This window comes from Eptesicus fuscus, chromosome 16 (genome assembly GCF_027574615.1).
Source record: "Eptesicus fuscus isolate TK198812 chromosome 16, DD_ASM_mEF_20220401, whole genome shotgun sequence".
In the NCBI taxonomy this organism is placed as follows: Eukaryota; Metazoa; Chordata; class Mammalia; order Chiroptera; family Vespertilionidae; genus Eptesicus; species Eptesicus fuscus.
In genome coordinates this window covers 42396816-42421600 of record NC_072488.1, presented here as the reverse complement: position 1 = coordinate 42421600, position 24785 = coordinate 42396816, and positions in this window count along the sequence as shown.

Here is a 24785-nt window from a genome sequence, read left to right as displayed (position 1 = left end):
GAAAGGGGAGGGGTGTTTGTTTGGAAACCATCTCACACCGTCCAAATAAAACGGGCTGTTTGTTCAAGTCCACGTTCCATCTCTGCCCCCTCTTTCTACTAATTCTTACCTGTCTTAAGAGTTCTCTCCCTCAACCCAATGTCTCATTTCTATCAGAAGCTAAGGAATTCTTCTTGATCTCCCAGTTTCTTCTAATTTTCCCTGATCCTGATCCTGAAATGCCCACATAAACTTAGTATCACCCATTTTAAAATGCCAAGAACTATCCCTGGCTGGTATGCCTCCATTGGTTGAGTGTTGTCCCATGTACCAAGAGGTCACCAGTTCAATTCCGGGTGAAGGCACATGCCCAGGTTGGGGGTTCAATCCTTGGTAGGGGGCATGCAGGAGGCAGCCAATTGATCTTTCTCTCTCCCTCTTCTTACTCTCTCTCTAAAATTAATAAAAACATATTTTTAAACTAAATAAAATTTCAAGAACTAAATAAGGGCCTACACCTTCTAGTTAAGTCTTTCCTCAAAACTGCAGCCATTTTGCCCGGCCAGTATGACTCAGTGGTTGAGCGTCGACCTATGAACCAAGGGTCATGGTTCTAATTGAGCCTGGGTTGTGGGCTGTCATTAGTGGGGGCTGTGCAGGATGCAGCCAATCAATGATTTTCATCATTGATGTTTCTATCTCTCCTTTTCCCTTTCTCTCTGAAATCAATAAAAATATATTATTTTTAAAACTACAGCCATCTCTGATTTCTCTCCTTCATCACCAGTCTTAGAACTCTGTGACTAGATCATTCATTTGAGCACTTGAACCTCTAATTAGTCCAACAAGGACTATACCAACTATAGCTCTTTCATCTTGACTAGTCTCAGATAGTTTCATGTAAGTATCTTATCTTCCTGGGAAAACTGTAAGCTTACTGGAGTTTAGGAATGGGTCATGCAGTCCTTTTGTATGTGATGCTGTGTACCCTCATGATTCTGAATACATGGAAAATATTGAAATATACTGGTATGAAGCTGCATGAGCTAAACACAATTAAAGGAAGGCACACAGCAAAACATGAAGCCACTGGGCACTTACCAGGACAATGGTTAGTGGCCTCCAATTTCAGGTGAGTAATGCCTAGGATGGGCCCAAGGTGTGTGCCAGAACAAAACATGGACCAGTATCTGTTACAAAAGGTAAGCTGACAAAATGCTCTAAGGCTGGATTGAGCACATGGAGAGGGGAAAAGCAGGAAAATCCCTACTTCCTGATGATATTTTAAATAACAAAGATACCATGGGCTCCTGGTATCCTCCAAGGAAGTAGTTTTCCAATCAGGGTAAAAAAGAAAATCTATTTGCTCCTGTTATATATTTGTGGTTTCTTGTTCTAGCTTGACAAGGGCCATTGCTCCATCCAGCATCCCTCTTTTCCCTTGAGCCCTTGGAGCTCGCAAGGTAACCATCACATTAACTCCCAGCACAATGCCATCCCTGTCCCACTGGAGGGGGATGAACCCTGGGCCTCCATCTAAAGGGGATCGTGGTCCTGACAGATTCGGGAAGGACAGAGGTCTACCAGTGTCCATTTCCTAGAGAAGGGTTTGGTAGGCATCCCAAATTCCACCCTCTCAGAAGAGCCACCCACACCATTTCCATTCTCTAGTGGCCACCTCAGGAGCTAGTCTTCTGAATTATTCCATGCACTCTGGTCAGATTCTCCTCACCAATCGCCACAGATCTCCACATGCAAGTGCAGGAGAAACAGAAGACTTTCTAAAGGAAATGGGGTTCTGCCTTTAGTTCATTCATATGGAGCAGAACTTCTGGGTTAAAAGTGAGAGATGAACGAGATGAAGGTCCTGCTGCAGCCCTGGCCTGGGCCCAAACGAGCAGAGCCTTCAGGCCCTGAGGTTGATCAGGCTGCTGCCAACCCAGCAAGCCTACACTGAGCAGGCGAGCCCGGGGTGGGGCAGCACCTCCCTCTTCTGGCTTCACGCTGTCTTCATATCCTTCCACATCTGCAGCAGCTTCCTGCAGACAAATCTGTTGATGCCTGCCTCTGTTTGGGAAACCACCAAAGCAAAGAGCAAAATAGTATCCAAATTGGTAGGAAATGCTGTTTTAAGTCTTGAAAATAGGCAGTCTTCCGCTTCTATAAAAAACTGGATATAAAGATAGCTCAGAAACTGTATCACTCAGAGCAAAGTGTGTGTTGAATTTTTTTTTTTAATTTAAGTGGTAGAAGCCGTGTTATGAATTATGCCCTTTATTGGGGAAGAACCGATAAGAATACAAAATGCAAACTGGGCAAAAACAAAACAAAAGAAAAAACAATGTGTCCCCTTTAAACAAGGAGCCTGGGAAAGAGGCAGGTTTGCCTGGTGCCTATTGGGACAACAAAGTTCAAGGTAACATCAAAAATGTTTCTCTAACCTTGCCTGAATTCAATGACCGTTTCAAATGAGCCTCGTCTGCCTATAACTGTGCAGGTCTCCGTGAGTAAGATGAAACCTTGGTTACTTGCTGTGCCTAAGATCAAACAGACCCTTGGCTCCCTCTTGGACTCAAAGCAAAATGCCAAAGCCTACCTTGCAGTTAGCAGTGTTTTCCTTAGCAAAGTCAGCGTAGCGGGCCAGTCACACAAGTACCCCCACACTAGTTAAGGTGCCTTCCCGCCTCAGAGCCTGATGGCTCCCTCGTTTCCCGTTGATGATTCAGCATCAGCCAGACCCCAAGGCGCTTTATGGGGTTGGCACCAAGCACTACCTCCATGAAAAGCATACGTCCGGGGAATAGCAAATGGTTCCTGGCGGCTGGCACCTCAGGTGTAGAAGGTGAAATTTTCCTCTCGCTGTCCAACTACACATGAACGCCAAAAAGGGCTGGTTAGCCAGGTGTGTGCTATATAGTAATTTTAAAATTAGGAAATCCAAAGTCTATGTGGAAAACAAATAGAATATAAATATAAACATAAAGCATTAAAGGAATACACAGACTGAAACGTTGTGTTCTTATATGTGAGTACTTAGTAGACACACAATAAAAAATGAGTGAATGAACGATCCTGGCTCCTTTGTCCCATGCTGGTCACTATCCATGGTGGGAAGGAGGAAGTCCATGGGGCCTTTATCCCCTTGCAGCTGGGCTCCCAGAGGCCACTTCACAGGCTGCCCAGGTAAGTGCAGAAGGTGTTCTTGAATGAGTTTTCCTGCTAGAATGTTGGTGATAATTAATATCCACATTGGTTTAATTTTTTAAAAGTTTAGCTTTTCCACCCATATAATCAAAATGAAGCTTGCTGACAGAATAAAGTGCTCTAATATATCCGTGCAATTAGACATCCTCGTGACACTGGTGGCTTTCATAGCAACAGAATGCTAATTGCTCCACAAAAATAGAACAAGGTAGATAAGCACTAGTTTTTGGTAATGTTACATTTCTTTTTTCCAATCATTAAGGAAAGGTTGCCCACCAGCCAAACTCTGATGTTATCCTAATCAGAGAAAAAGTCCAGCCCTGACACACAATAGCCTTAGGATAGTGGTCGGCAAACTCATTAGTCAACAGAGCCAAATATCAGCAGTACAACGATTGAAATTTCTTTTGAGAGCCAAATTTTTTAAACTTAAACTTCTTCTAATGCCACTTCTTCAAAATAGACTCACCTAGGCCGTGGTATTTTGTAGAAGAGCCACACTCAAGGGACCAAAGAGCCGCATCGGTTTGCCAACCACTGCCTTAGGGAATGAGCAGGGCAGGATGAATCAACCCAACCTGCTAGTGTAACAAAGTGAAGAAGAAAGCAGGGTGTTGGGCAGGTTTAAATATAATCTCCATAATCAACCAAAAACCTTGTATGCATATATGCATAACCCATGGACACAGACAATAGCGTGCTGAAGGCCTGGGGCAGGGGGTGGGGGGGGGGCGGGCTGGAGGGGGTCAATGGGGGAAAAGAGGGAACGTATGTAATACTTCCAACATGAAGAATTTTTTTTTTTAATGTAACCTCCACAGCCTGGATCAGGATGGGAAGTTCCAACCCTGTTCAGGAACTGGCCAGCGGCAGGTGAGAAGAACATTCTACCAGGGCGGTACTTCCTGTGTACCCAGCCCAAGCCCAGAGGGCATGCAGATGAGGTAGATAGCACAACCCCTGCCCTGCCCTTGTGGGAATGACAGTCCTTCTGGGAAGAGGAGACTAATTCCTGTGGAGAAAGGGCTGGATAGAGGCTCCAACCACACAGGCCAGAAATGCAGAAAGGTAGGAATGAGGTGACCGGGATTAGCTAGAGAAGGTTCTTGAATGGGTAAATCACAAGGTAGGCACTCGGGGACAGATAAGGAAGAGTATCTGGAATGAGGGGAAGGGGAAAAAAGGGAGGACGAGATTTCTTTATGAAGTACATCTAAATAGTTGGTGGGAGTTTTTTCTATGTGATGGAAACCTTATGAAGGCCAGGTTCTCTCTCTCTCTCTCTCTCTCTCTCTCTCTCTCTCTCTCTCTTCTCTCTCTCTCTCTCATTTGTATTTTGTCCAGTTATGAAATCACAGGTAACTCTGTAATCAGCACTTTCAGGAAAGTAAAGGCAGACCTCTGAGGTGGCTCAGAGTCATTTAAAAATTATCATTAGCAAATCAGGGTGACTCTCCATAGCCCCTCGGGTAAAGGGGTTCATGATTCATTGTTCCTCACACTAGAAAACAGGCTCCCTGGCAGCAGGACATAGCCCCTGACTTCTCCAGAGCTGTTGACCAAGATGTTCTGGCAGGTTCCATGAGCTTGCTCAGCCTGCCCTCTCCTGAAGACTGCTGAGACTTACTGTAAAGGGTGCAGCTCAGGAAGGGAGTGCCTCATCAAATTTGGGGAACTTGAGAATGAGGCATCAAAGCCAGAATTCACTGCACCCTTCACTCACCTTTCACAGAATTTCTTTCCCTCAATGTCTCATAGGTTCAAAATATAGGTCCCAGAAGGTTGGCCATGGGCCTGATACATCATCTGCTTTTTCACAGAACAGGACATAAATCCTGAGGAATTGAGTGATCTGCCCAAGGTCACAGAGCTAATGCCTATCAGACTGGAGCCCAGGCTTCCTGGCTCTGAGTAATGACACCCTCAACTGTGTCTGGTAATATTAATAGGAGCAAGAGCCAGCAAACGTTTCTATAAAGGACCAGAAAATAAATATTTTAGGCTTAGGGTTGTTGTCACTGCTCAACTCTGCCTTTAGAGCTTCAAAGAAGTCGTAGACAATCTGTGAATGAATGGTTGTGGTTCTTTCTATTCCAATAAAACTTTATTTATAACAACAGGAAGCTGGCAGAATTTGGTTCACCATCCACAGTATTCTAACCTCTGAACAAAAGTATTGATCCCTCACAACGTTCCAGAGCCTGTGCAAGCACTTTGCATTTCATTTTCAACTATCCTAAAAGATTAATATTATTCCCACAGTTCTACAGATGTGAAAGCTGATGCTCATAATGTTAGATAACTGGCCCAAAGTCTGGAAACTATAACTGACAGTGGTGAAAGTCTGTCCTCGGTCTTAAAATTTCAACTCCGGAGTCTTAACTAATCAACAATAGATCGTAGCATTTCCCAGATGCATTAAAACCTTTGGTTCTGGGCGTTTAAAGAAACTCCTTTGAAGACTGCTCCTGTTTAGGGCATACTGAGAAGATGAGCAACCATTCCAATTTGCCTGGGACTAAGGGTCTTCCTAGGATGCAGGACTTTCTATGCTAAAACTGAGATAATCTCAGGCAAACCAGGATGCTTGGTCACCCTATAAACAGACTTTTTGATGATATATTAGGGAACTTTTCAACTGAACAAAATAAATAGATACCTGTTGCTACCAAAGGCAGGATTTGAGCGGAGGCCCCTTGCCCTGAGTGCAGGAGAGATCCACAGAACAAAGTCACCTGAAAAATGGGCCTGGAGAGGAGAGTTGCTGAGAAGAGGAAGATGACAAGCATAAGTAATTTCTCTCAAAAGGAAGTCAATTTTACATTTCCTGGTTGGCCCCAGACAGTCTTTCTCTATGTTTCTCCTCTCTTAAGCTCACTCAGGAGAACTGAGGACTCCCGCTGGCGCAGCTACACACTCCTGTTGACACCTAGCCAAATAGGGAAGGAGAACTCACTGGGAAATCGGTCCTGGTGAAGGGTCACTTGGGGCTTTGGCATGTGCCTGAAATACACTGGGGCCCCCTGCCTGCTTTTCAAGATGTCCCAATCCAGTCTACTTCTGCTAGGATTTTCCCCCCTTTCCCTCCCCCAGTTCCTCCTCTCCTAAACTCCCATATTAGTCTGTATATTCCTCCCATAGACGACATTGTTCTCATGAACATATAATTATCAATTTGGCTTGTTTATCTCCCTGGCTAGGCCTTGAGCTCAGTGGTGGCCACTCCTGTTCAGCACCATGTCCCTAGTGTTTAGAAAAAAAATATGTTAAACAAAAAAAAGTCCTCAATAAGTGTTAATTCAAGAGGAGAAGGGCATTCCCATTAAATTTTAAGGACACAATGTATATTCTATCAGATAGGAGCCAGGCTTTCTGGCTCTAAGTAATGACTCCTGTTTTGTTTTGATAAATCAGTGGTCGGCAAACTCATTAGTCAACAGAGCCAAATATCAACAGTACAACGATTGAAATTTCTTCTGAGAGCCAAATTTTTTAAACTTAAACTTCCTCTAACACCACTTCTTCAAAATAGACTCGCCCAGGCCGTGGTATTTTGTGGAAGAGCCACACTCAAGGGGCCAAAGAGCCCGCATGTGGCTCGCGAGCCGCAGTTTGCCGACCTCTGTGATAAATGAATGTATGCATGATCACTAGTAGGATGCTAAGCACACAGCGGGTACACTTTTGAGTTTCTCTCCAGAGGTTGGTCCAGTACATTTTGGTCATTCCAGTGACTTCTAAAACTTCATTCTTCAGAACAATTTGGTAAGAAAAAGAAATAAAAGGCATCCAGATTGGAAAGGAATAAGTAAACTATCTCTATTCACATATTATTTGATCTTGCATACAGAAATTTTTAAGATATCCACTAAAAAACTATTAGAACTAATAAGTTCAGCAAGGTTGCAGGTTATAAGATCAATATACAAAAATCAACTGTATTTCTACACACTTGCAATAGTCTAAAAATTTAAAAACAATTCCATTTGTAATAACATCGAAAAGATTAAAATACTTAGAAATAAATTTAACCAAAAAAGTACAAAACTTTACTCTGAAAACTGCAAAACACTATTGAAAGAAATTAAAGAAAATCTAAATAAGTGGAAAAAACATACCATGTTCATGTATTGGTAGATTTAACATTGGTAACATAGCAAAATCCCCCAAACTGGTCTACAAAAAATGTATCAGACTCTCAGGTAGGATTCTTTATAAAAGTTGACAAGGTGATTGTAAAATTCATACTGAGTTTCCAGGGACCAGAATAGCCAAAACAATCCTGGAAAAGGGCAAAGTAGGAAAACTCACACTTCCCAATTTCAAAATTTACTACAAAGAAATCAAGACAGGGTGGTACTAGCACAAGTATAGACATATAGGTCAGTGGAATCAAATTAAGAATCCAGAAATAAACCCTTACATACATGGTGAACTGATTTCCACAAGGGTGCCAAGACCATTTGATGGGGGAAAGAACAGTCTTTCAACCAATGGTGCTGGATAGCCACATGCAAAAGGATAAAATAAAACCCTTACCCCATACCAGATGCAAAAAAATAATTCAATTAGTTACTAAGAAAATTCAAATTAATATCACAAGTAGATACCACTTAATACAAGTATGGCTATAAAAAATTTTAATGGAAAATAACAAGTGTTATTTTGAGGATATAGATATAATAGAATTCTCATGCATTGCTGGTGGGGACATAAAATGATACAGCTGCTGTGGGAAACAACTCAGTGGTTCCTCACAAAGATAAACATAGAATTACCATTTGGCCCAGAAATTCCATTCCTGAATATATCCTCAAGAGAACTGAAACATATGTCCACATAGAAACTTGTACATAACTCTTTATAGCAGCATTATTCATAATAGCCAAAATGTAGAGACAACCCAATATTCATAAACTGATGAATGGATAAACAAAAAGCAGCATATTCATAAAATGGAATATAATTCAACCATAAAAAGGAATTAAATACTGATACATGCTACAACACGGTTCAAGGATGAACCTTGAAAACATTATGCTAGCCGAAACCGGTTTGGCTCAGTGGATAGAGCGTCGGCCTGCGGACTCAAGGGTCCCGGGTTCGATTCCGGTCAAGGGCATGTACCTTGGTTGCGGGCACATCCCCGGTGGGGGGTGTGCAGGAGGCAGCTGATCGATGTTTCTCTCTCATCGATGTTTCTGGCTCTCTATCCCTCTCTCTTCCTCTCTGTAAAAAATCAATAAAATATATTTTAAAAAAAGAAAAGAAAAGAAAAGAAAACATTATGCTAAATGAAAGAAGCCGATCATAAAAGAGCATATTACATGATTCCATTCATAGGAAAGTACAGAACAGGGACATCTATAGAGCCAGAAAGTACATTAGTGGTTGTCTGGGGCTAGGGTAGGAAATGGGGATGATTGCTAAAGGGCATGGGTTTTATTTCTAAGCTGATAAAATGTCCTAAAATTGACTGTGGTGATGGTTACACAACTCCATATATATACTAAAGACCAGTGCATTTGTACACTTTCAATGGGTAATTGTATGGTATGTGACTTATATCTTAATAAACCTATTTTTAAAAATGAAAGACTCCAATCCTCACCCCACACTTCCATACACCCACACAGAGCCATGCTGTCTCCATACCTATGCCTGAAACTTTTAAAAAACAGGTCAGCTCATTCCCTGACTTGGGGAACTGATTTTTGAGACTCCTGGGCCTTTTTGACAGTTTGAGGTAATTGGCCATTTACGTGCAAGGACAAAGTAGTAGTTGGATAATTCCTAAAACCACAGTCCTGAATCACAGGAGTTTGGATTTTGGAAAAACACATCAACCAACCCAACATCCAGATTTCCACGAAAGGAGGCCTCGGTTTCTGATAACTCTTATGGACATTCCAGCACACTCCACCTTTCTCTAGCTCCTCCTTTCCCATTTTGGCAAATTTCCCTCCCTCCTCGCTTTCCACATCCCAACAAAATCTTGACTCTGAGGAAAAGCAAGAACATTCCCACCATCCCCTTTCCAAACAACTTGACTGCCTCCAGTCCCTAACCCCACCTCTTCACCCCCCCACCCTCCACCCCCACTAAAGGCCAATTGAACTCTCTGATCTGAGTTAAAAGCTTTGTGTTGTGTGTGCTAACAAGCTGAGATTTTTTGCCTTTTTCCTCCAGCTCAGATTACCTGGTTTCCAAGTAGGCCAACTCCGGGAGAAACCCTTCCAATCAATGCCTTCAGTTGAGATCTAAATGTCCGTGCCTCTTACTGCAGAGGAATGAGAAACAGACCAGAAGAAAAACATGTTGCAACACAGTCATTGCATTATTTCTTTATAACCAAGGTCTCCAGGTTGGGGGGGGTTGGGGGACGGGGGGAACGAAAGGTTTTCACATTGAATGAATAAATGCCTTGTAGTCCTCTTTGGCTTTTCTTTAAAGAACTCTGAACACACGGCAAATGTTCCCTCAGTCCTCCATATGCCGCCCCCTCCTCAAGGAGGGAGTTGGAGAAGTGAAGTGAAGCCCATTTCACAGATCCAGAAATGAAGGCAGCAAGTAGCCTGATAACTTTTCTGATCCCGAAACAAGTTCTTAAGTTACAAATTTCACCATCCCGTTTATTTCCCATCTTTCTTCAAATGTTCCTCCTAGACTCCCACTACTTGATTTCCCAGGTCAAGCCTTACCTCCCCTCAAACTCTCTTCTTCCATGATGTGGCTACAAAAACCCAATCCATGCTGATCCTCGCTTTCCTGGAACACACAAAACCAAGTCGCTAATTACTTTATACCTTATTCTCTAGTTGTTTTCATGTAAGTGGAGTGCCCTAGCAGAGTGATGCCCTGCCAGAGATGAAATTTGTGGGGAGTTGTGTTTGTTTGTTTTCTTTTCTGTGGAAGGAGAATTACCTGCTTCTTCAAGACACTGGCCATGACATGAGGTATAAATTAGCCTAGAAAATGTTTGCATGAGAGAAAGAAACATAAACAAAAATGGCCCAGAAACAAAGATAAACTTCTTCCTCTATGGTAGAAGTTAGAGAAAGTTGAAGCAGTATTTTTTAGAAAACAAAACTTTGGCCAACTGGTGAGGCTCAGTTGGTTGGGCATCGTACCGTGCACCAGGAGGTTGCCGGTTCAATTCCAGTCAAGGCACATGCCGGGGTTGTGGGCTCATTCCCTAGTGGAGGGTGCCCAGAAGGCAGCCGATTGATGTTTCTCTCTCATCAATGTTTCTATCTCCCTCACCCTCTCCCTTCCTCTCTCTGAAATCATTAAAAACATATTTTTTTAAAAGAAATAAAACAAAAATTTGCGTGGCTCTTCTATACACCTTTCAGGTCTCAGCCACTGAAAGCTTTCTCTGTCTTCTCTCCCTCACCCCTCAGGGTACCTCCTCTGACATATCTCCCTCTAGCAACCTCTCATCATGCAAAGACCTCATCCTACTGCACCTGACGTTTCACAGGGGGATTTGTATAGGCTCTTGTCTTTCTCCCTGAATTATGAACACCTATGTTCTCAAATGTATTGGTATATCTCAATGTATTGCATTTTGCTTTATTGCACTTCGTAAATACTACGTTTTTTACAAATTGAGAGTGTGTGGCAACCCTGTGTAGAGCAAGTCTGTTGGCCGCATTTTTCCAACGGGTTCACTTAGCATTTTTAGCAATAAAGTATTTTTTAATATATTTTATTGATTTTTTACAGAGAGGAAGGGAGAGAGAGAGTTAGAAACATCGATGAGAGAGAAACATCCATCAGCTGCCTCCTGCACGCCCCCTACTGGGGATGTGCCCGCAACCAAGGTACATGCCCTTGACCAGAATCGAACCTGGGACCTTTCAGTCCGCAGGCTCTATCCACTGAGCCAAACCGGTTAGGGCAGCAATAAGATATTTTTAATGAAAGTACATACTTTGTGTTTTTTTAGGCATAATGCTAGTGCACAGTTAATAGGCTACAGTATAGTGTAAACATAACTTTTATATGCACTGAGAAGCCCAAAATTTTATGTGACTCATTTTATTGCAATAATCACTTTACTATAGTGATTAAGTGGCAGGTTCCAATCACTAAGGAACTCAATACTTACTCCATGACTAATATTGCTTTCACTTTCTCTTTTTTTACAATTCAGAATTTTTAAAACTTTCCAACAAATACTACTTTGGGACAGGCTATGTATTTTTTTTATTGTGGTAAAATACACATAAAATAAAATCTACCACTTTAGCCATTTTATATTGTCCAACCCAATGGCATTTAGTACATTCCCAGTATTGTGCAAGCATCACCACTATTGGATTCCAAAACACTTTGGGGAAGCAGTCACTTCTCATTCACTCCTACTCCCAGCCCCAGGCAATCATTAATCTGTTTTATGTTTCTGTGAATTTGCCTGTTCTGGGTTTAAATTTTGTATAAATGGAATCAGTCTTATGTGTCTGGCTTCTTTCCCTTTGCATGTTTTCTAGGTTCATTCATGTTGTAGCATGTTTCAGGACTTCATCCCTTTTTATGGCTGAATAATATTCCATTTTATGGATATACTTAATTTTCTTTATCCATTCATTATTCATCAGTTTATGGAAATTTAGGTTGCTTCCAACAAATTTTGCTTTTGCAATCAGGAAAAAAATTAAGTTTTGGATTATTGCTTTTTGTTTTATTTGGGTTACCAAACCCTTCTATCTATAAGGCAGGAGAAGGTTTATGTTCTAGATCTTTCTTTACCTACCAACCAAAGGTAAATATCATATTTTCTCATTTCTAAGGCTCATGGCTTTTTTCTTCTGTTTGTTTCTTGGTTTAGGATTCTTTTAATATTTCTAAAATGTGAAGGCATCTTATAACCTGTTTACTTTTATGGGTGTTTCTTCTTCCTTTCTGTAAAGCTTTTACTATATTTCAGCTATTTTCAACCCTTTTCATCTCATGGCATACATAAACTAATTACTAAAATTCTGTGGCACACCAAAAAATACATTCTTTGGCCAATCTGACAAAATATAGGTATAATTTTGATTCATTCACACTGCTGTTGTGTTGGTTGTTTTCATTGTTTTACTTGACAATCTAAGGGAAAAGAGGTCAGTGTCCCTAACTAAATAGTCAGGTATTGCAGGTTTTAAAAATTCTTGCATCTCACCAGTGTGTCATGGCACACCGGTTGAAAATTGCTGCCATATTTCATCAGTCTGAAAACACAACCAATGATAAGTAAGATGCATCATAATTTTATGTACCACTAAGAAAGGAAAAATAACAGCATCTAAACTATAACATAATGTTTTTCTACTCATAATTTTTATTTAAACTTATTGCAAGAGCTTTTTATAAAGACTAATTTGAACATGCATTTTTCTCTTATATAACACTTGGGCTTACATTCAAAAAAATTAACTGAAATAAATCAGTTAAGATTTTCCTAAACTTTCTTAACATTCAGAGTCCAACCTTTCTGAATCACTTCTCAACTCAAAGTCACTGATGTCTATATTGTTACATACATATTCTCTTGCGTGACCTAACAGTGTGACACACCACTTCTTAAAAGAGAGCTTCATTCTTTTCCAGGTCACTGTCACCTCTTCTGCAAGGTTTAAAACTAACCTTCCCAGAAGTTAATAGGAGGTTTTAAGGCAAGAACTGAAGATTTGTATTTCTTTCTTACATGATTTTGGTGACTGAAAATAAAAAAGTAGAAGCTGTCCAGTCACACCTCCAGGAATGACCATCAAGGGTACGTGTGTGTGCAAGCATATGTCGTGATCATGATTACCACCTGCTCAACAGCCATTATAACGCATCATATTTTGTAAGATAGCCCCTCAGAGTTGATAAAATATTTTAATATGTTTTATATTGATTTTAGAGAGAGAGAAAGAGAGAGGGAGAGAAAAGGAGAAACATCAATTAGCTGCCTCCTGCATGCCCTCTACTGGAGATCGATCCCACAACCCAGGCATGTGCTCTAACCAGGAATCAAACTAGCAACTTCTTGGTGCATGGGACAATGCTCAACCAACTGAGCCAAACCAGCCAGGGCTGATAAAATATTTTTTTAAATCTTAGAATCAATGCAAGTATGAGGACTTAAAATTAAATACCCTACGTGTATGAACTTGCTAAAAGGAATGGTAGGAGCAGAGATAGACCAAGAAACAACAATGTGTCCCATGTGGACCTTTGCCTTGTGGTAATTAGGAGAGGTAATTACCTTCAGGAAAGACTTGTAGAAACGATCCAACCTGTCCTCGCTCTTCAGTTGATGAACTGTGGGCCCTGGGCAGTTCAGCAACAAGCTGCTTCTTTTTCAAATGAAAAAACAGCCAGTCCTCTTACCACACACACAGGTTCATGTAGGCACATACACACACAGCCCAAACAGCTCAGTAAAATTATATTAAATCTCGCCAAGAAAAATTGTAAAAGACTTTCAAACAGCTAAAAGAGATTACTGGGTTAGAAGTGCCTTTCATTGTCTTTGAGTAAGTTGTAGAAACTGATAAAAATGCAAATTCCTTGTATCCATAGAAGTGCAAATAAATCGTATCCAGTGGAATGCAATTGATTTTGCAAAATTGCTTTCTGAACAGTTTCAAAACCATTTGTAAATTCATTTCAGCACTCCCTATTGTCTATACATGTGCAGTTCTTTAAATTCCCCCTCTGAACCAATTGCAGCATCTCACTGGTTCCCTCATTCATTAATAATTTAAATAAAATCTTTGACATGTGCTCATTTTATATTTGTATGAGAGTCATAATTTTACCTTTGAAAAATTATCCATGCACTATCTGCAAAAGAGAATGTCAGTCAGCCAGTAAAAAATGATGTATACAGAGTTCTTTGCTTGAATGATAAAAATAAAAAATAAAAAATAACTGCTTAAGAAATATCAGGTGGAAAAAAAAAAAAAACAAGATGCAATATTGGAAAATACAGTGTGATTCAACTATGTCAAAAATGGAAAGAAAATCAAATGTAAAGAAATAAGATAAAACATGAATAAGGATTGCCAATCCTCAGTCCTTAGGTGCAAAGAACATGAGTGGCAGTTTTTGTTCTTCCTTCTTTATAGCATTCTGCTTGGCACATTTTTCCAGTGAACACGAATTGCTTTATAGTCACACAAAAAAGTCTTTGAAGAGGAAAGACTACAATATACAGTATCCTCTACTCAAAGCAAGACCTAAGACAAGATCGCTCCCAACTGCCCTCCCCTGCAGGCCTTGTCGCCTGGTCCCCCCTAACTGCTCTCCCCTTGATAAACAGATAGAGCAGGATTAGGAAACCTACAGTGCCTGCAAGACAATAAATGACAAAGTGCCCCTGCAGGGGAGATGCAACTGGCAGTTTCTAGGAAACTGAAGGGCCTCTTGCATTTTGTGGATATTTTAGTTTTCCTCTTTACAAAGGAAATATGCATGGCTCTGTGTTTGCTCCTAAGAAAACAACTTCTAGACTAATCAGTGTAAAATAAATAGAGATTTAAATTTAAATTATATGTACAGCCAGGAAAAACACCTACCCAGCCTTTAATCTCCACCAAGATGCTCATTAGGCAGTTTAGTGAATGCTTATTACCTGTCCCTGTCAGAGATAGTACCAGGGCCTATTTTTAATCGGGAAACCTACCAGAACCACATTCCGGAACCTTCCAGAATTACACAAGCCAGAGCATTCCAAAACCTTGTGCTTAGTCACTGGTACAAAAGACACATGCCACATAAAGATGAAATTTAATACTCAAACAAGGTAATAAAATGAGCTTGTTTGTACCCTTTATTGTATCTTCCTTTATAATAAAAGTATATATGGCCTGGCAGGCATGGCTCAGTGGTTGAGCATCGACCTATGAACCAGAAGGTCATGGTTCCATTCCTGGTCAGGACACATGCCCAGGTTGCAGGCTCAGTCCCCAGTGTGGGGCATGCAGGAGGCAGCCAATCAATGATTCTCTCTCATCACTGATGTTTCTATATCTCTCTCCCTCTCCCTTCCTTTCTGAAATCAATAAAAATATTTTAAATAAATAAATAAAAGTATACATGTATGTTTGTCAGGTGTTTTTCTTAGGCCATAGCTCAGCTCCCTCCTACTTCCCCACTTCCTCTGGGTCTGATATGAGGCTGGTCCTCTCAAAGTTGTCAACACAACATCAAGAAAGAATGAGAATCTGGCCAGTGTGGCTCAGTGGTTGAGCGTCGACCTATGAACCAGGAGGTCACCATTTGATTCCTGGTCAGGGCACATTCCCAAGTTGCAGGCTCCATCCCCAGTAGGGGCATGCAGGAGGCAGCCAAGTGATAATTCTCTCTCATCATTGATGTTTCTATCTCTCTCTTTCCCTCTCTCTCCCTGAAATCAATAAAATATATATATTTTAAGAAAAGAGAGAGAGCATGAGAGAGCTTGGTAACCATTCCGTGATGTGGTTCCAGTTTCCCCCCCAGATTGCTGTCATGGGCACGTGCTTACTCATCCCCGGAGTGGCCACTCACACACCCACAGGTTCACTAACAGGAAGCAAGGAAAAACGGTTGCCTATTATTCATATTAGTGGATTTTGATGTAAAGATATTGGCATGTCTCTGGAATTAATCTTCACAATGTGCCAAAAGTTTGGAGAATATTGATGAAGTATTTTCCTGATTGATAAAAAATAACTCAGTTTTGCCTATCTACCCCTGCTAGAAGGTTATACAGTGTATTATTACATGCAGTGTATTAGGTAGTGTGTAATAAAAATTAAAAAGTAAAAAGAGAGAGAGAGGAGGAGGAAAGGCGATGGTAAAGGGGACCCTATGGAGTTAAGCCCTCCATTTGCCCCAAGTCCTGCCTAGGGAAAGGTCAACAATGGAATCCATTGTGATCCATTTGTGAACAATTAAAGCAACTCCTTCCCTAAATAAAACTTAATTCACAAAGTAAATTTTAATTCACAAAGAGATGGAGAGGACTCAGGGTAGGGAGTGCAGTAATAAGTCTTGGGGAGAAGATATTTGGGAGAATGGACAACACTGAACAAGGTCTTAGGCTGCTGAGAGGAAGGACTCATACTTCCCATTTCTCATTTCAGACTACATTTATAATATTTGTGTTTATTGTTTGCACCACCTGCTATGGACTACAGCATCCTCCAAAAAGTCATACATTGAAGCCCTACCCGCTAATGTGACTGTATCTGGAGATGGGGCCTTGAGGAGTAATTAAGGTTGAATGAGGTCATAAGGGTAGAACCCTGATCCTATAGGATTAGTGTTCTTATAAGAGGGGATACCAGAGTATATCTGAAACCTATATAATTTTATTAACCAATGTCACTGCAATAAATCCAATTCAAAAATAAATTAAAGGTAAAAAAGAGGGGATTCCAGAGAACTCGCTTTCTCTCTCCTTGTATGTGCTCAAAGGAAAGGGCTTATGAGGACAAAGCAGGAGTCTGTAAGCCAGAAAGAGATCTCTCACCAGAAACCCATCTGCTGGACCTTGACCTTGGACTTCCCAGCCTCCAGAACTGTGAGAAAATAAATTTCTGTTGTTTAAGTCACACCGTCTGTGGTTTTCATTATGACAGCCTGAGCAAACTAAGACACCATCCTTATGTTCTTAAAGAACCTGTAACTTTTTCAAAAAAATTGTACATCTATCCTCATTTCTTTTTAAAGCATTCATATGGGTCCCTTATAGAGAAAGGGTTTTGAATTGTTTGATTTTATGAAAATCAAATAAATTAAGATGCTTTATTAAGCACTTATCATGTGCCAGATATACTATACTAAGCTCTGGAGATACAAAGATAAATAATGCACAACCTCTGACTCTGGGGCTTCTAGTCTAGTGAGAAACCTGCACTTGCACAGGATGATATGACAAAAAGTATATTATCAGATAAATGCTGTAACTGAGATGTATTAGAGGGACTAAGGAGTGCAGAGGAAGAAATGCATAACTGCCTGGCAAAGGCCTTTCCGGAGTGGCAGACAGGTAAGTGGAATGAGGATGAATGGTTTTCCCATAAGGAGAAAAGGAAAATGGCTTTACAGGACAAGGATATAGCTTGAGCACTGGCATAGAAGAAAAAGGCCAACACTGTGACCCTGCAGTTCTCTATGACTGAAGTATAAGAGGTGAATGGCCAACTACCCCAAAGTGTGGCTGGAAACGTAAGCGGGATCCAGATCACCTGGTCACAGTCAATATGAAGGCTAGGACAGACTCAGCCCAGGAGGCCCACTAATGCCCTTTATCGAATTGCAAACTATATCTTGCCAAGAAGAGTCATCTGAGGGCACTGATCAGTCACTATGGCAAGTATCATTTTGATTTATTAAATGTATAAACTTTTCTAATTTATCAGCATTTCCAGTGTGATGGTTAATTTCATGTGTCAAATGGATTGGCCATTGAGTGTCTAAATTAAACATTAATTGAACATAACTGATGAACAAAAAATAGAGCCAGAGGGAAAAAAAATTTTAGAATATAATAGAAGTAATCCTATTATTTGCAGATTTTTAATATTTCCTACAACTTTTGTAATATTATACTATGTTAGTATAGTTTTGGTAATATTATCCTACATAATAAAACCCTAATATGCAAATCAAACAAACGCCGGAATAGCAGGTCCCTATGACGTGAACTGAGCACCAGGGGCCAGATGCTCAACACAGGAGCTGCCCCCTGGTGGTCAGTGTGCTCCCACAGGGGGAGCATCACTCAGCCAGAGCCGGGCTCATGGCTGGCGAGCGCAGCAGCGGTGGCGGGAGCCTCTCCCACCTCCACTGCAGGCAGGTGGTAAGGAGCAAGGGGTCCCAGACTGCAAGAGGGCGCAGGTCGGGCTGAGGGACCCCACCCCACCCCAGTGCACGATTTTTATCCACTGGGCCTCTAGTTATATTTAAAATATTTTTTTCTTGAAATATTAATGCTTATTGCATGTAATATTATTATATTTAAAATTGTTTTTCTTGACATATTAATGTTTATTGCATGTAATATTATCGTATTTAAAATCGTTTTTCTTGAAAAATAAATAAATAAATGTTATTTCTAGGTGTGTCTGAGAGGGTGTTTCCGAATGAGATTAGCATTCGAACTGAGGCACTCAGTAAAGAAGATGGCCCACCCCAAAGTGCCCAGAAGTGTGTGTGCATCATCCAACCCTGAATAGAACAAAAGGCAGAGAAGGGAGGAATTTACCCCCCTTTTGTCTGCCTCACCACTTGAGCAGGGACATCTCATCTCATCTTCTTTGGCCCTCAGACAGGGATTTACACTCTGGGCTCCCCTCGTTCTCAGGCTGTAGACACGGACTGAACTACACCACTGGCTTTCCTGGGTCTCCAACTTGCCGGTGGCAAATCATGGGACTTCTCAGCCTCTGTATATGCCATAAACCCTTTTTTGAGACCCTGAGAATTCTGGACTGAGGTTCTCACAGGGTCAGTCGGCTAACCCCATTCTTCTGTTCTGGGGGATGATATCCCTGACAGGGCTCCAGAGCACTGTGGGGGAGAATCACACAATCATTTGGACTGGTGCCAATAAAAAATCAGGGGCTCTATCCCAGCTGTGCCCTTTCTACCATCTTGCATCTCAGCAGAGGTTTTTCTCAATCATCCAAACTTCCCTTAAGCTCCACTTCACACTGCCTTTCTCTACTTCCTTCTCAAGTTACAGAGATATGATTCAACAGGCCAGGGGGCAGCTCCTTTGTCTGCTCTTCCATTTCCCACTGCCTTTCCCTCCCTCAAGGACCTTCTAGATGTCGTGTCCTCCTGCCCTTGAGCAGACCTGATGCATCAGTTACCTTCACTAGGGCCAGGGCCCTCACCCGTATTTACAGCCTCTCTCTTTCACCCCTTCACCCTTCATCCACAGCAACGGCAAAAAGGCTGTCGGTACTGTAGCTGCCCCAGCTGACGGGATTGGTTTAAATTAGTGCTGCTGGGAGAAGGAGACTGCATGAGTAGGTTCCCCAGTGGGAGCAAGACAAGTCTTGAACTAGGGCCCCAAAGTGCCCAGAAGTGTGTGTGCATCATCCAACCCTGAATAGAACAAAAGGCAGAGAAAGGAGGAATTTACCCCCCTTTTGTCTGCCTCACCACTTGAGCTGGGAGCCCTTGTTCCCCCAGTCTTCTCAAATAGGGGTGAAAACACCTGAGGTCCTGCACTGACCCAGCCAAAGACTGGGGGAACAAGGGCTCAGCAAACTGAACATTGATTTAGAAAAGCTTAGGAATTCAATTCCTAAAGATTCTGCTCCTAGGAAGGTCAGGGCAGCCCTGTGAGCCTCCGTTGGCAGGTCTGGGAGATGTGAAACCCAGGAGCAGAGGAGAGAGTACTCAGTGGCCATCAAAGATTTCTAAAACCTTTGTGCTTCTTACACATCCATTTGCCCTGTGCCCTGCACATACACCGGCCCACCCACACCAAACTCACCTTCTCACTGACCCAGCATCTTCCATTCAGCCCATCTCAAGAAGCTAGCACATTCCCTGGGATTTTTAAACCTAGTTTGCATTTCAAGAGACAGCTGTCGTGATTTACTTCCATTTACCTCTTCCCCTGGCTGGTGCCAAGCTGCTGGAGCCCTCTCCACAACAAGCCTCTTTGCTTTGAAAGAGGAAGTGCCATTTGGCCCAGCCTTAAAGGAGTGGTCCTTCTAGCCCCTTGGAGGAGCGCCACCCAAGACTGGCTCTGGCACCTCCCTCTGCCCTCTCCGGGCTGAGGCGGCCATAGGGTGGGATCTTGCAGTCCCTGGAAAAAGCAGGGGATGGGGTCTGGGAGGAATCCTTACTTAAAGCTTGTCTGTAACCGAACTGGCAGAACTGGGTCATGTTTGCTTGGGAAAGACCAGTGTCTTGATCTCCATCACTTTTAGTCTGAAATAGCTTGTCCTCTGCAAGGCATACTGAATAAATGGCCATGCGCTCAGGTGACTACTGTTGGCGTGAGGAGAGTAAGATGTGAAGGGACGGGACAGGAGGGACAATTCTCTCCTTTGTCTTCGTGACATGGGAACTTATAGGTCCACATCAGCAGCACCTGGTTGAGACTCTTCATTCACCCCCAGTCACCACCCAGTTGCCAAAACTACAGCCCTGATTAAAGAGAGTTCTGCCCAGTTTCTCTTCCAGGTGATATGAGGGCCGGCCAAGGGCACTCTGTGAAATTCCAGGCTGGCTTTGACGCTCATGTCCCCAATCCTACTCTCCCTTTGTCTAACCCCGTGGTCGGCAAACTGCGGCTCGCGAGCCACATGCGGCTCTTTGGCCCCTTGAGTGTGGCTCTTCCACAAAATACCACGGCCTGGGTGAGTCTATTTTGAAGAAGTGGCATTAGAAGAAGTTTAAGTTTAAAAAATTTGGCTCTCAAAAGAAATTTCAATCATCGTACTGTTGATATTTGGCTCTGTTGACTAATGCGTTTGCCGACCACTGGTCTAACTTCACCAGACCTGAATTCCCTGCTCAAGGACAAAAAGCTCAGACACTCTCAAACAATGGTGGACCTTCTGATGGGAAGAAGAGACAGCATTGAAGGGCAGAAGAGCATCCCCTCCTTCCTTCCAGGCCCATCATGCTGACAGCTGCCTATGGCTACGGGGACATACTTTGCCTGTGGAGTGGGAACTGCTCTGAGTTCTAAGCTCAGCTGGAGAGCAGCTCTGCTCCAAAGGCCCTCCGAGGCTGGATTGCAGTGAAGTTAAGCCTGCCACTCTGGGACAGGCAGGCAGGAAGCACCACCGGGCTTGGGGGAAACATCAGTCCTCTCATTGTGGTCTCCTTCTCACCAGAGGCAAAACTGAGTCAGGGGATTTGGATTTCAAATAGACAGGCTAAGAGCACTATCAGGTACAATTACATAGGATTAAACAGGTTCCATCCCCAGCCCAAAGCCTCTGTTTTCTGACCAGGGATCATACATACCTGCTTGGATCTCTGTGGTAAATCTTCACACTAAGGGCCTAAGTCCTCTCGCCCTGGCCAGATGGCTCGGTTGGTTGGAGCGTCATCCCATAAGCAAAAGGTTGCAGGTTGATTCCTGGTCAGCACACATACCTGGGTTTCAGGTTCGATCCCCTGTCAGGGTGCATACAGGAGGCAACCCATCAATGTTTCTTGCTCACATTAATGTTTCTCTCTCTCTCTCTCTCTCTCTCTCTCTCTCTCTCTCGAGCAAAAAAGCATATCCTCCAGTGAGGATTAAAATGAATAAAGGCCTAAGCCCTCTGCAATGTGATGTTACCTCTCCTCCCATCAAGAGGTGGAGTCTAGCCCAGCTGGTGTGGCTCAGTGGTTGAGCATCAACATGTGAACCATGGGGTCACAGTTCGATTCCTGGTCAGGGCACTTGCCTGGGTTGTCAATCCCCATGTGGGGCATGCAGGAGGCCGCCGATCGATGATTCTCTCTCAGCATTGATCTCTCTCTCTCTCTCTCTCTCTCTCTCTCTCTCTCATCAATTTTTAAAAATAATTTTTAAAGAGGTAGAGTCTATGTCTCCACCCCCTTGAATCTGAGCAGTCCTTGTGATCAGTACAATGTGGAGGAAATGATACTGTAAATTCCAGAGCCTGGCCTTAAGTGACCTTACAGCTTCCACCTTCATTCTTACAGAATGATGCTCTCCAGTCAGTCTATGGCCTCCTGGATGAGAGGCTCCATGGAGAACTGAGACGCTCCAGCCAACAGCCAGAGCCTTCTGCCAGATACATGAGTGAGACCAGCTTGGCCTCGCAGCTCAAGCCCTCTGACTCTTCAAAGCAGAGTTTCCTAATGGATGTGTGAGGGAGGGAAGGAAGGAGAGAAGGAGGGAGGAAGAACAGATTCAGTAGGACAATGACCTTCCATTACTGTAATTCCCCATTATTCACAGAGGATACATTCCAAGACCCCCAGTGGATGCCTGAAACCATGTATCATACTGAACCCCACATATATTATGATCTTTCCTATATACACATACCTTTTCACTTCGGGGAAACACTTTACAGCTTCTCTTTGGCATATCCCAAGTGCCAGCATCACTACTCTTGAGCTTTGGGGCCATTATTAAGTAAAACAAGGATTACTTGAACACAAGCACTTTGATACTGAGACCATCAATCTGATAACCAAGATGGCTACTAAGTGACTACAGGGCTGGGAGTGCCTACAGCATGGAGACGCTGGGCAAAGGGATGGTTCATGTTCCGGCAGACAGAGCAGGATGGCATGCGATTTCATCACACCACCCAGAATGGCGCACAATTTAAAACTTATGAATTGTTGATGAACAAGAACAGACCCGGAGACAAGGAAGCATACATCAGACTGTCGGACCTCAGAGGGAAGGTAGGGGAGGGTGAGGATAAGGGGGAGAGATCAACCAAAGGACTTGTGTGCATACATATGAGCCTAAGCAGTGGTCACGGACAACAGGGGGGTGGGGGTGTGCGTGGGGAGGGGTTTGGGATGGGAATGGGGGGACGAAGACAAATATGTGATACCTTAATCAATAAAGAAATTTTTTTTTAAATATTTTTATTGAGGTATTATATGTGTACATATCTTACTATTACCCCCACACCCCACACCCACACATGCCCTCCCCCCCAGAGGTTTGCGTCCATTGCTTATGCTTATATGCATGCATACAAGTCCTTCGTTTGATTTCATAACTCCCCCACCTTTCCCAAACTTTCCCCCTGTACTTTGAGTCTGTTTGATGCTTTACTGTTCTGTATCTATCTTTTTGTTCACCACTTTATAATGTTCTTTACTATCCCTAAATCAGTGAGATCATGTGGTATTTTTCTTTCATTGACTGGCTTATTTCACTTAGCATAATGTTCTCCAATTCCATCCAGGTTGCTGCAAATGATGAGAATTCCTTCTTTTTTATGGCAGCATAGTATCCATTGTGTAGATGTACCACAGAAATTTTTAAATTTTAAAATAAAATAAAACTTATGAATTGTTAATATCTGGAATTTTTCATTTAATCTTTTCAGACCACAGTAGAGCACGGGTAACTGAAACCAGGGAAAGTGAGACTGGGGATAAGGGAGGACTATCGCAGCTTCACCTCCACCCACTTCTCTGGTTGTATGTTAGGATGGATGAAGGGGATAGGCGTCCTTCTATCCGATCCTGGTTACAAAACGCTTTGGGACATATGCAAAGTTGGGTGCAAAGTAACTTGGCTAAAGTACAGAATATTTGTGTTATTTCCCTAGGGGTGCTCAAGGTGAGGTTGGGTGTGGTACAGAGCTGAGGTGGGGAAATTTGGAGAGAGACCTCAAAGCTGTCAGTCCCCACCACGGTCCGTTTGCTCCTGGGAAAGAGCCTGACAGGGCAAGCTCAGTGAAGGCTTTGTTTCATCAAACCGGCTCTTTTACCAACCATGCTGCTCAGTCAAAAGAGACCATCGCACAGAAAATAGTCTAATCACATTTTTAATAAAGACAGGTCCAAGCAGCCCAATTTGCCATCACTCTTGGGGAAAATCTTGTATTTGAAAATAGTTTGTCAGCTTATTATCGCTCTATAAAAATGTTAGCTATTTAATTTTTCTTTTACATCATAGGCAAGACTAGAGTCCATGTTCATTATATAATAGTAGTTTTAAAACTGTCTTTGTAGCCACACAGACCTTGGGTTCAAGTCCTGGGTTCTTCTTAACTAGTTATGTGACCCTAAGCTACTTAGTTTCTATGAGTTTTAATTTCTTTATCTGTAAAATGACCTCACAGGAGGTAATGAACATCAAAAATAATGCATGTAAAGCTCGCAGCAGACCACCTGGCCCAGAGTAACTGCTCAAAAACATCAGCTATCATAATAAGAAAAGAATAAATGCAGGGTGTGGCAAAAGTAGGTTTACAGTTGTTCAGATGGAATATAATACAATAAGTAATAAGAAATCATACAAGAATAAACTGGTTTCCTGTACTCACAATTATGACCCTACTTTTGCCCTACCCTACATTAATAACATATTTCATACAAGGACAGTAAGCTCTCTTGAGAAGGGCAATATGTCTAATCCTTTCTCCCAAACAAGCTGGGGACTGGGGCGCTGAACGGAGTTGTAGCTTTGGTTCCCCTCGAGGAATCCACTGAGCGATTCAGCACCCCAAAGGCACTGGGAAAGAGGGGGAGGGTCTGAGTTTGAGGCAGCTGGAGGAGTACCATGGGAACCAGGTGAATTCAAAAGGTTCCTAGTGGAAAGAAGAGGGAAATGAAGGAAATTTGAGAACCCAAAAGGAAGGCTGCAGCTTTGTTTTATTGGGTGCGAGAGGCCTCATGTTACCTGTAGCCAGGAATCCATAAAGGCACCACCAAGACCTGGCTCTCTTCCCTGTGTCTCCCCAACCTTGTGATAAATGTTTAACAACCAACTTGGTTGGAATGGCCTATTTGCATATATAGTTTACTGATATAAAGAATACGTAATACACCATTTACAAATAACAATAAAATAGACAATACTCATTATTGTAAATTCCTTATAGCCAATTAATCAATAAACCAAAGAAGGTTTTTATCGATTTTTGCGAAACTATTTTACAGATAGCCAACCT